Source organism: Erigeron canadensis, chromosome 2 (assembly GCF_010389155.1).
Source record: "Erigeron canadensis isolate Cc75 chromosome 2, C_canadensis_v1, whole genome shotgun sequence".
Taxonomy (NCBI): Eukaryota; Viridiplantae; Streptophyta; class Magnoliopsida; order Asterales; family Asteraceae; genus Erigeron; species Erigeron canadensis.
Genome location: NC_057762.1, coordinates 27,693,985 through 27,704,139, shown reverse-complemented (window position 1 = coordinate 27,704,139; position 10,155 = coordinate 27,693,985). Strand labels below are relative to the sequence as shown.

Here is a 10,155-nt window from a genome sequence, read left to right as displayed (position 1 = left end):
TTCTAATCATAGATTTCTAAGAATGTTTCCAAAAAACAAAAACAATGTTTTCCGTTTTTCTATAGATAACTTGAAAACATTTTTTTCTTGATTTTCATTTTCATTTTCTATTTCATTCTTCTTCTTTTCCTCACATCTCTAACATGTTTTCTAGTTTTCTAATTAGAAAACATTTTCAAAATTTTTATTTGTTTTCCGGAAAACAAAAACTCCTTTTATTTTCTAAAAAATTAAAAATAAAAAACTAAAAAACATTTTCTATAACCAAACGTGCCCTTAACAATCAAACACTCACTAACTATTTTTGTCTCTACCTTTGAAACTACAAATATAAATTTAAAAAAGATATAAGACATTATCATTTTATTTAATAGTTCTAATTAAAATTAAACTTCATTAGGGTCTAAACTTCATTTTATTAATCATTTTATATTAAGATTAATATTATACATCATGTATATATAATGAGATACAAAAATTAAAAACAAAAAGTGCCAAAAATAAGAATTCATTTCTGTTTTTTCAAAAATACTTTTGATCATATTGATATTTTAAAGAAGTTAAAAAGAAAACATCCGTTTCCTTAAAAAATGATGGCACAATAGAACAACTAAAGCAGCACATTAAAACAGCTAAAGATTCAGAAGCAAAAGATAATAATCTTGTGAGAACAAATCTCTCAGTCCAAGTGTTGGAATATGCATATATGTAGCTTCATCCTTATCCTTCATTATATATGGAACCACTTGATTAAAAAAAATCAAACACAAAGAAATATTTTTGAATATTATAAACTATATTAGCTAAAAACAACATAAAACAATTTCATACTTATTTAAATAAAATATATGAAGGAAAATGAAAACTCAGATGGCATGAAATAATAATTAGGTTCGATTCTGCCAGCAGTGTTATCTTCAGCTATTTTATCAGAAGAGGGAGCTTTGTATCCTCATTGTTAACATTAATCCTTCATTTTTTTACTTATTTTTTTTTTATAAATCTTTATAAACAAAATAATATAAAAATTAGAAAGTGCATAAGAAAACTAAAAAACATAAAAAGAATAAAGAGAGATCGCTCAGTTCAGCGGGATTATCGACACGCAAACAAAACTCTAAAAAAAGAGAAATGACTGCATTCCGGTCTGTTGAGCTTGAATTTTCCGAGTCATCACCGCGATCTACTTTTATTTCTTTCTTTTCATAATCTTTGTTTAAGATAAAAACGAAAAATAATTAGAAATTAAATAAAGTATAAGTTTAGGAGTAAAATAGAATGGAGGAGGAGGAGGAGAAGGAGGAGGCTATATTTGATGAATATGAAGAGTAGTTGTTTGGGTTTGTATATATATAGGTTATTATTATATATATGAATGAAACTAGGGTTTTCTGATTACTATGGGCTGTAATTTTAAATGGCCCATTAAGGGTTTTGGACATGGACTTCATTTTTTGTTTCTTCTCAAAAACATTTTATGTTACTCTAGCGGGCCGAGAAGGATGACACAAAGGTTAAGAAGAAACAAAAATAAAAGTGTGTCGTGAATAAAGGAGAAACAAACAAATGTTCATTAAAAAGCCAGCAAAGGATTGTGACATTGTGTATATATTTTCATCAAAATTGGACTTTTAGGTTTATCTAAATATACAAATGAAAAAGCTCTTGAAAACGGTATTTTCCTTCCCTCGCCTTTTTCCTTCGGAGATTGTATTAAGATATATCTTTTTGTTTAAGGACACCATGAACTAACTTCATTAACATGTCTTCTAACAAATTAATAAGGGGTTTTTCTTTCTGACTAGGGACTCTATAACGTAAACCCGTTAAGGCAACATAATCTAGATTCTCATTGTGATATTCGATTCGCACCTGTCAAAAGTTAACGGTAATACATATTGAAGCTAAAGTTGACAAAATGTAACTTTACTCTAAAAACGTTTACCTTATACCATGTACTAATTTTTTTATTTTATTTTAAGTGTTATACTATTTAAATCGACTGCTAGTTAAATTAAGGGTTGTGCTATAAGAACACCCTAATTCGGCATTTACACCCAAAATACGGTAAGTATAAATGTATACTTCATGTATGGTATTTTCACTTTTTAGGTTAAAACGAATATACTTCCTATATAAAAGCATACTCGTGTATAGTGAGTGTTTATGTTGAATCGGTCAGTGTGTATAGACAATAGACGTTCCCTAAATCAAACCTTGAATCACCAGTACATGATGTTAAAAGTTTTGATTTAGCAAACTAGTAAAAATGAGAGCAGTAATGTTGAACAATTAAACTGAAAGTTAGATAAGAACTAGCTAGGATATGGTAGATTCGATTTCTACGTTACCATATGCAACCCGTAAACATTTGTCGTGGGATTAATAATGAGTCGGTTATATATCCCGTTATTCACATTCACAACCAACAATATATAGCATATTATATATGATTATTTGTACTAATACCTATACGATATACGAATTTATCTATGTGGATTAGGTGAATCGATGTATGAATTGATCATATATATATATAATACAATCAAATTTTTATAGTGAAACTAAAATTTAAACATGTTCCGTTACATCTATTTAATTTGTGATTGTAATTTAGTAATGAAAGACATGTATTATATAAATATTGGTCAATTTTTAGTTTTGATTCTGTTAATGATATAATGAAAAAGATATATTTTCTATATCTATTATGGATTCTAATATATAAAGGTATTATATATAGGAATATAATCATTAAAAAAAAAAAGAAAAAAAAATGCCAGATTTACAAACAATTTATAAACATATGGTTATAAACACATGTTTTATGTGATGTGGACCAATCATCAAAAAAGAAAAAGAAGAAAGAGAAAACATAATTTGATTTAATTGGTTGAAGATTTGTTTGTAAATTTTTGTTTGTAAGTTGTTTGTCACCCTGACATTTCTTAAAAAAATATATTAGATATGGTTAAAGAATAAGTGAAATGTTTATTTGAAAACTAAATTTTCTGTGAAACTAGAATACTGTTCAAAACACATTGTGATTTGAATTTAACACAATGTGTTTTAATTGTGTTTTATAAAACACAATGTGTTTTTATTGTGTAATCTAAAATACGTTGTGTTAAGTTTTAAATCACAATGTGTTTTTTATAGCGTTGTAAATCAGAAAATTGTTCAAACACACTGTGATATGAACTTAACACAATGTGTTTTCGAAAAACATATTAAAAACACATTGTGTTAATTCAGATCACAGTGTGTTTTAGTCCGTTTTCTAATTTTCACGAAAATTTTAGTTTTCAAATGATCAAAACCCCAAAGAATAAATATAACATAATTAAGAATTAGGATCCGTAATTTTTATTTAGCTGGGATGCACATCGTTGTATCATGGTAAGGGTATTTTAATATCACTATTGGATAACCGTATGTACTTTTAAAGATTGATATAGTCCAATTATTAAAAGTTTGCCAGCGTAATAATTCTTATGCAAATAATTCACAAAGTGAGGTAAAAAAATATACTTTTACGAATTGATGAACACATGTAAATTGAAACAAATATCTTTACAGATGATCCATATAAACACTGTGTAGCAAAACATCCAAGACTGTTTGATCTTGAATTACCTAACACTAAACTCCAAACTTAATTTCCTGTCTTCTTGTTCAGATATAGAACAAAATGAAATAAAACTAATATTCCTTTTGAATACCAAGAATTCCGTTGTTTTGTTCTTGCCATTATAAATAAAACTAGATCTATACCGGTTCGTTGATCGGGTTGAAAACAATAGATATATACTTAAAATGTAACTTTACCTTTAACCTGCAGATTTAGTCTAAACGGGTCCGAGTTGACTTCTTGGGTTATTCGGTTGATCCGTCAACCCGAATTTATAACTAAGTTTTTTAGAATTAATGTTGACCCATTTGACCTCAAATTAAACCATCTGACTTAGCAACACACCAACACACATTACCAAAAAACAATTATTTGATCCAAAAATATTTGGGAGATTATCATATTTTCCCTTAACTTTTAAAATAACATATTTACCCATCTAAACGACATAATATCATATTTCTCCAAACTAAACACCAAATTTCTCATATTTACCCATTTCATAGAAATATCATAAAACCCAATTTCACATAACTAATTTCCCATATTATTACATATATTAGATAAATTAATAAATAAATTCTCACTCTTACAATAACGATACGAATTTTAATATAGTAATATGAAATTCAATTCATGAATCATGACGGCACCATTATCATACGAGGTTTTGAAGTCAAGAATATATATACATTCTCTGCAGCACATATGTTAGTTTTAGTGTCAGTCCATTCTCACCCCATGCAAACAAAACTTTGTTAATATTTGTAGTGGTCTCTTTCATTGTCAGATTTTTAGTTTCTTTCTTTTGGTTTTAATATCCTTTGCTTTTAAATTAAAAAAAAATGTTAAACATAATAACTTAACAAACAAACAAAACACTTTCTCTCCCACCCTTTTATGATTCCAGCCAGCCACATACTGCCGTCGTCGTCCGGTCACCGGAAAATCACTAGACATCTTTAAAGTCATCTACAACCACCCAACATCTTCTTTCACCACGAACACCACTCAACACCATCCCACTACCACTTCACAGCCGCACCACCACCACCCCAGTCCCACAAGGAGCCGCCGCTCCACCACCAGGACACCAACGAAGCACCACTTTTCATCAACAACACCACATTCATCATCTAAACTTAAAACCCAACACTTATATAAAACCCGTCAACAAAAACTCCATTATCATCAAACAAGTTTTAGTCATCCTTTGTGGTTTTATTAGTTATTTAAGTTTTAACTTTGATTTTAAACACTTGAATCTTGATAAGAACATGAACTACCTTTTTTCTTCAAAATGAAGGCTTAATTGGTAATTGGTTTTGTGTTTTGTAAAATTTTTTTATCTCCTATCAAGTGACATAAATGATTTTAAATAGAGAGTGAAACACTGGATATCATCTAACTTTTAATTTTATGTGTGTAAGCTAATTTGGATGTAATAAGGGATGTTACTATTTTGTTTTGGTTGGTGTATGAATAGTACAACCCTAGTTTTATCCTATATTTGTAGAATCCGGAAGAACAAAATTGATCAGTTTGACTATAAACATAAATCTATGAATTCATTTGACTTTAAATATAAATCTGTGAACACCACGTTGGTTAAGTAACGATAATTTTAAAATAAGTAATATTCTGTATATTTCTTGTATGTATGTCTTAAATGTATCAATCTTCAACCTCCATTGATAGTTCTAAAAGAAAATGGTTCGAATCTTCATTTTTTCTCTCCTATTTTGAGTTTATTGATATGAATCCAACAACACATCAAATGGTGGAGACTTAAAGTGCTTCGGAGTTGGTTTTGCTTAATAGATACAGACATTTCGTGTTGAGAAATCATATTAGAATGAGAATTTATTTATTTAATTAATCTAAGTATGTGTGATAAATTGAGAAATTAATTGGGTGGAATTGGATTTTATGATTTTTTTAATGAAATGGGTAAATATGAGAGATTTAGTGTTTAGTTTGGGGATATATGATATTATGTTGATTAGATGGTTAAATATGTTATTTTAAAGGTTATGAAGGGGAAATATGATAATCTCCCAAAATATTTTATATGACCGCCAACCCGCTTGACCCTAAATAACTCAGTTGACCAAGACTAACCCTTTGACCGGCCGCCCACTTAACCCCAAAACAACCAATACCAATTTGATCCGCCAACACATTAACTTGTCAATTCACATGACTAAAAAAGTACTGATTATATTTAACTTTTTAAAGTTAGTAAGCATATGTTTTGGTTAAAAATATTTATGTAACAACCCACTGTTGGCGGAAACATGAGGTGTCACGAAAAGTACAGCACGACATGAAATTACATACATAGTGCTAAATGAAATAGACTATAATAAATATATTCCCAAAACATGAATTCAAAGTCATAACAATGCTTGAACATCTTAATAAAATAAGTCCATAAAGGGTATAGTCCAAGGCATGTAGCCTTAAAGGCTGACAAAAGCAAAGGAGCTCTAGTCTCCAAAGTCCAGTCCTAGCATGAAAGTCCTTATCCCTGATTTGCCTGAGTACCTGAAAAGTATACTAAAATATGTCAACGCAAAGGTTGGTAAGTTCGTAGGTTTTAGTCAAAAAATCTAGTCAAGAAAGAAGTCTTTTGTCGATTCTTTTAAGTAAAAATAAGTATTTGTTCAATATATAATGAGCAGAATTACGCCATATAAGTCAAAGTACTCAGGTCTCAAGTCCAAGTCTCAAAGTCACAAGTCTAAAAATGGAAAACGGTTTTAATGAATAAAATGGAAATAAAAAAGGTGTTTTAATGTCAACAAATCAGTAAGTTTAGGATAAACTTTTCACAAATAATTAAATACATGCACAAGTTAAATATTTTGCAAAAAGTGTTAATAAACTAAAAAAAACGTTTTGTAAATGCAAAATAAGGCAAATAAAAGGTAAAGACGATGAACGCAGAACAATTTTACCTAGAAACGCCCTTAATCCATCTGGATTGCTAGCATAAAAACCGAAAGGATGCAATTGCTCCTGCCTTTGTTGTTTTATTATTAAAATTTCAAGATAATTACAATACGAGGGCACAAGTGATCGTTCTAAGTGATGAATCTGGGGTTGAATCTTGGTGTGAATGAATTTTGAGTGTTTACAGAGGTTTATGAAGTTTTTGAGAAGATGTGTGTATTTTTCTATGGGAAAAACGAATAATTCAGCCTATTGATCACTTGCCCCTTTTATAGGGAAAAAGTACAACTAACTATCCTAAAACTTTGGGATCTTGGCAGATTCTTCTCTTGACTTGAAGACTTAGCTCTTGAACGTTAAAGGACCATTTTCACACGTTTTCCAACGACTAACTCCGACTTTAGGGGCAATAAAACCGTTAGTAATCTCAGAACTCAAGATCCTGGACACATTTCGGATCTTGACCCATATCTTGAGATCCTGGGAATATGTTAACTATTTAAACATCTATTAGGATCTTTAGGCATGTTTTTTAGGATCTTAAGCATGTTTATGATCTTAAGCATATTTTAGGATCTTAAGCATATTTTAGGATCTTTCTCATTTTTCATATTTATGATCCTGAAGTACAAAGTTTAGCCATGAATAGTAGTTAAGGTCTTGATACCCCATGATCTTAGATTTGAAAATCTCACCCCAAACAGCCGCCACCACCCGCGTTACTACCATCATCGCCGCTACATTGCGCATGCATATGTCTCGTTATTATAAATACACATAGATGACAAATATAAATTGTCACACCCCGACTAAGGCGGAAAACTCGGGATGCGACGCATAGTACACGCGTCATGGATATTACATAGGAAGACTAAATGAATCCACAAATATAGAAAGGCTTGTCATAGATTAACACAAACATTTAACATAAATCCAAACACAAAGAAAGCATAATCTAACTCATACGCAGGGGATCACAGGTTAGGCATAATGCCATACTAATACAAAAGAGAACACAAGATAACATAGTAGCAATAAGGATTCCTAAAGTCCAAAGTCTGCTATAAAGGCTCCATGCTACTCTCTTCAGCCACCTCTAACCTGTGCTCCTGAAAGGATACTTAAAAACGTCAACACAATGGTTGGTGAGTTCGTAGGGTTTCAGTCTAGATTGTGAGGTTAACGTGATGCATTTCATGTATACTCAATGTGAGTATGTGACCATGTCACCAAGTTGCCAGAATCACAAGGTTGCCAATATCACAATGTTGCCATGGACTTATCAAGTTTGTCTTAGTGTAGTCAGGACTTACGGTTCAACAACCAGCCGATGCATCTAGTGTAGTCAGGACTTACGGTTCAACAACCAGCCGATGCATCTAGTGTAGTCAGGACTTACGGCTCAACAACCAGCCGATGCATCTAGTTTAGTCATAACATAAATCAACAAGTATCAAGTTATAAAATCATATATGCATCCAAAACATGTTATCAAGATGTATCCAAAATAGGTCGTCACACTATCGTATCAAACAAGTCTAGTCTTACAAGAAAACATTTTGTATCCTTTCAGCCCCAAGAAAACATGTAAAAAGGGGACTACGAAGCTCACCTGAACGCTAGCAACAAGATTAAGCTACGCAAGATATCAGAAAGCAAGTAACCGACATGCAACAATCTGTTTCAAGTTATCACAATTAAGTATGTGTTTTATTATAGGTAAACGTGCTCATAACGTGCCGCCAAGTGTTGACTATGTTGTCCAAAAGCATACTAGTTTGACTTTGACCAAATTTGACCAAATCGACTAAAGTTGACTAAACCGACCAAAGTTGACCAAGGTTGACCAGATTGATGTAGTAATCGAAGTCTAAGGTCTCAATTGAATATTGAGGTCTTAAATTGATTTTGGGGTCTTATTTCACTAAAAGACAAAACTGAAATTAAGAGGCTAGATTTAAGAGGCTAAATTTGAGAGGCTAGTAAATCTGGGGTAGTATTTCCAAATACGAGGTCACATTTGAAATACGGGGTCGCAAACTGGGTTGCTCTTCCCAAAATTCATTCTAGAAAACCGTAATCGTTTTTTTCAATCTGAAAGGTGTTTTTAACATCAGATTATACTTTTAGACACCCAAATATGATAGAAAAATAATACTAACGTTGGAAACTCAGAAACGGACTAAAACTCGAAAACCCATTTGAACAAAGTTTATAAAAAGTGTACAAAAATTCATATATCTCAAGATTTTGTTAACGAAATCACACGAAACTTTGGCAAAAGCTGTAGTATATGATCTTAAACGTTTTGGACGTAAAAGGTTTGATACTTGGCGGGTGTAGTGTGTGCATTAAAAGAAAAACCGAAAATATTTAAAAGAAGAGCATAAAAAGGGTTTGATTTCTACATTAATCTGACCAAAATAGATGTTTGTAATGATGTTACGATGGTAGAAACTCAGTTTTTGACACTAAATCTAAACAAAAGTAAGGTTGGATTTCATTAAAACTTGATGTAAAGTGAGGTAGTATGGTGAGGTAGCAAAATGGGGTAGCAAAGAGTATGTGTGTGTTTTTCTTGGAGGCTAAGTTGGGGGAATGAGGGGTTTGTGAAAGAATAAGACTATTTATATGTAGGGTAAAATAGAAGGTTTTCATACAAAGTTATCTTACTTGACCGTACCAAAAACGATGCAGCCACCAAAATACGAGGCCGACTCAAATATGAGGTTACACCAAATACGAGGCTAACTCAAACAAATACGATGCCAAACTAAAATTACAAGGTCGACTTAAATACGAGGTTGAGTCCAAATTACGATCTCATATTTACTGACAAATTTATTTTGACTCGAAAGCTTAAATGGTCAACTCACGGGTGTTACATAAATAAACCAATGTTTTTAAAACATATATGAAACGTATTCACGAACATAAATGAATAGGTTTATATTTTTCTCTTTCTAGTCTCTACTCCCTTATTAAGCAAAAGGTCCCTTTTTATTTTTAGTAATTTCTGTCGTTGAAATACCAGAATTGCCCTTGACATTTATTTTAATAATTAACACTTTAGGCCCTTATCTTTTTAAATATTTCACTACCACCTTTACATCAACCTACACCACTTGAGACTTCACTCCGTCACCACCAGAAATAATACCATCACCGACAATACTAGACCGCCGTGCCCACTACTGCCGCCGCATTGCGCGGGTACCTTGCTCGTTAAATGAGTATATTTAAAAAAAAACAAATGAACATTTGATGAAGTTGTCATTAGATGGTTAATCATTGATTATTCAGCTCCAACGTTATGACAATATGATTAATCTTTTAAAAAAAGTATTTTGCTGATGACTAACCCATAAGTTGCTTTTAACATATATGTGATAAGTGTCCTGGAATGTAGTCAACTAATGCTCAAAAGTTATTGTATGCACGAACTCTAGGTCAGCTTTATTGTGTTCAGGAAACTTGAAATTATGTTTATTGTGAACATAAAACTGGATTATGCCTATGTGGGACCGGTTACTTCACATTAAACTTGTTTATTTTTAATTTGATATATA

General features: G+C 31.3%; 2 non-coding genes across 2 annotated transcripts; both read right to left on the bottom strand.

The window, feature by feature from the left end:
- Window positions 1–634: 634 nt before the first annotated feature.
- LOC122590367 lies at window positions 635–727 on the bottom strand. Its single transcript, XR_006322503.1, has one exon. It is a non-coding gene; the product is annotated as a small nucleolar RNA snoR31 (small nucleolar RNA).
- Window positions 728–1,075: 348 nt separating this feature from the next.
- Window positions 1,076–1,184, bottom strand: LOC122590363. Its single transcript, XR_006322499.1, has one exon. It is a non-coding gene; the product is annotated as a small nucleolar RNA Z107/R87 (small nucleolar RNA).
- Between the last annotated feature and the right edge of the window lie 8,971 nt (window positions 1,185–10,155).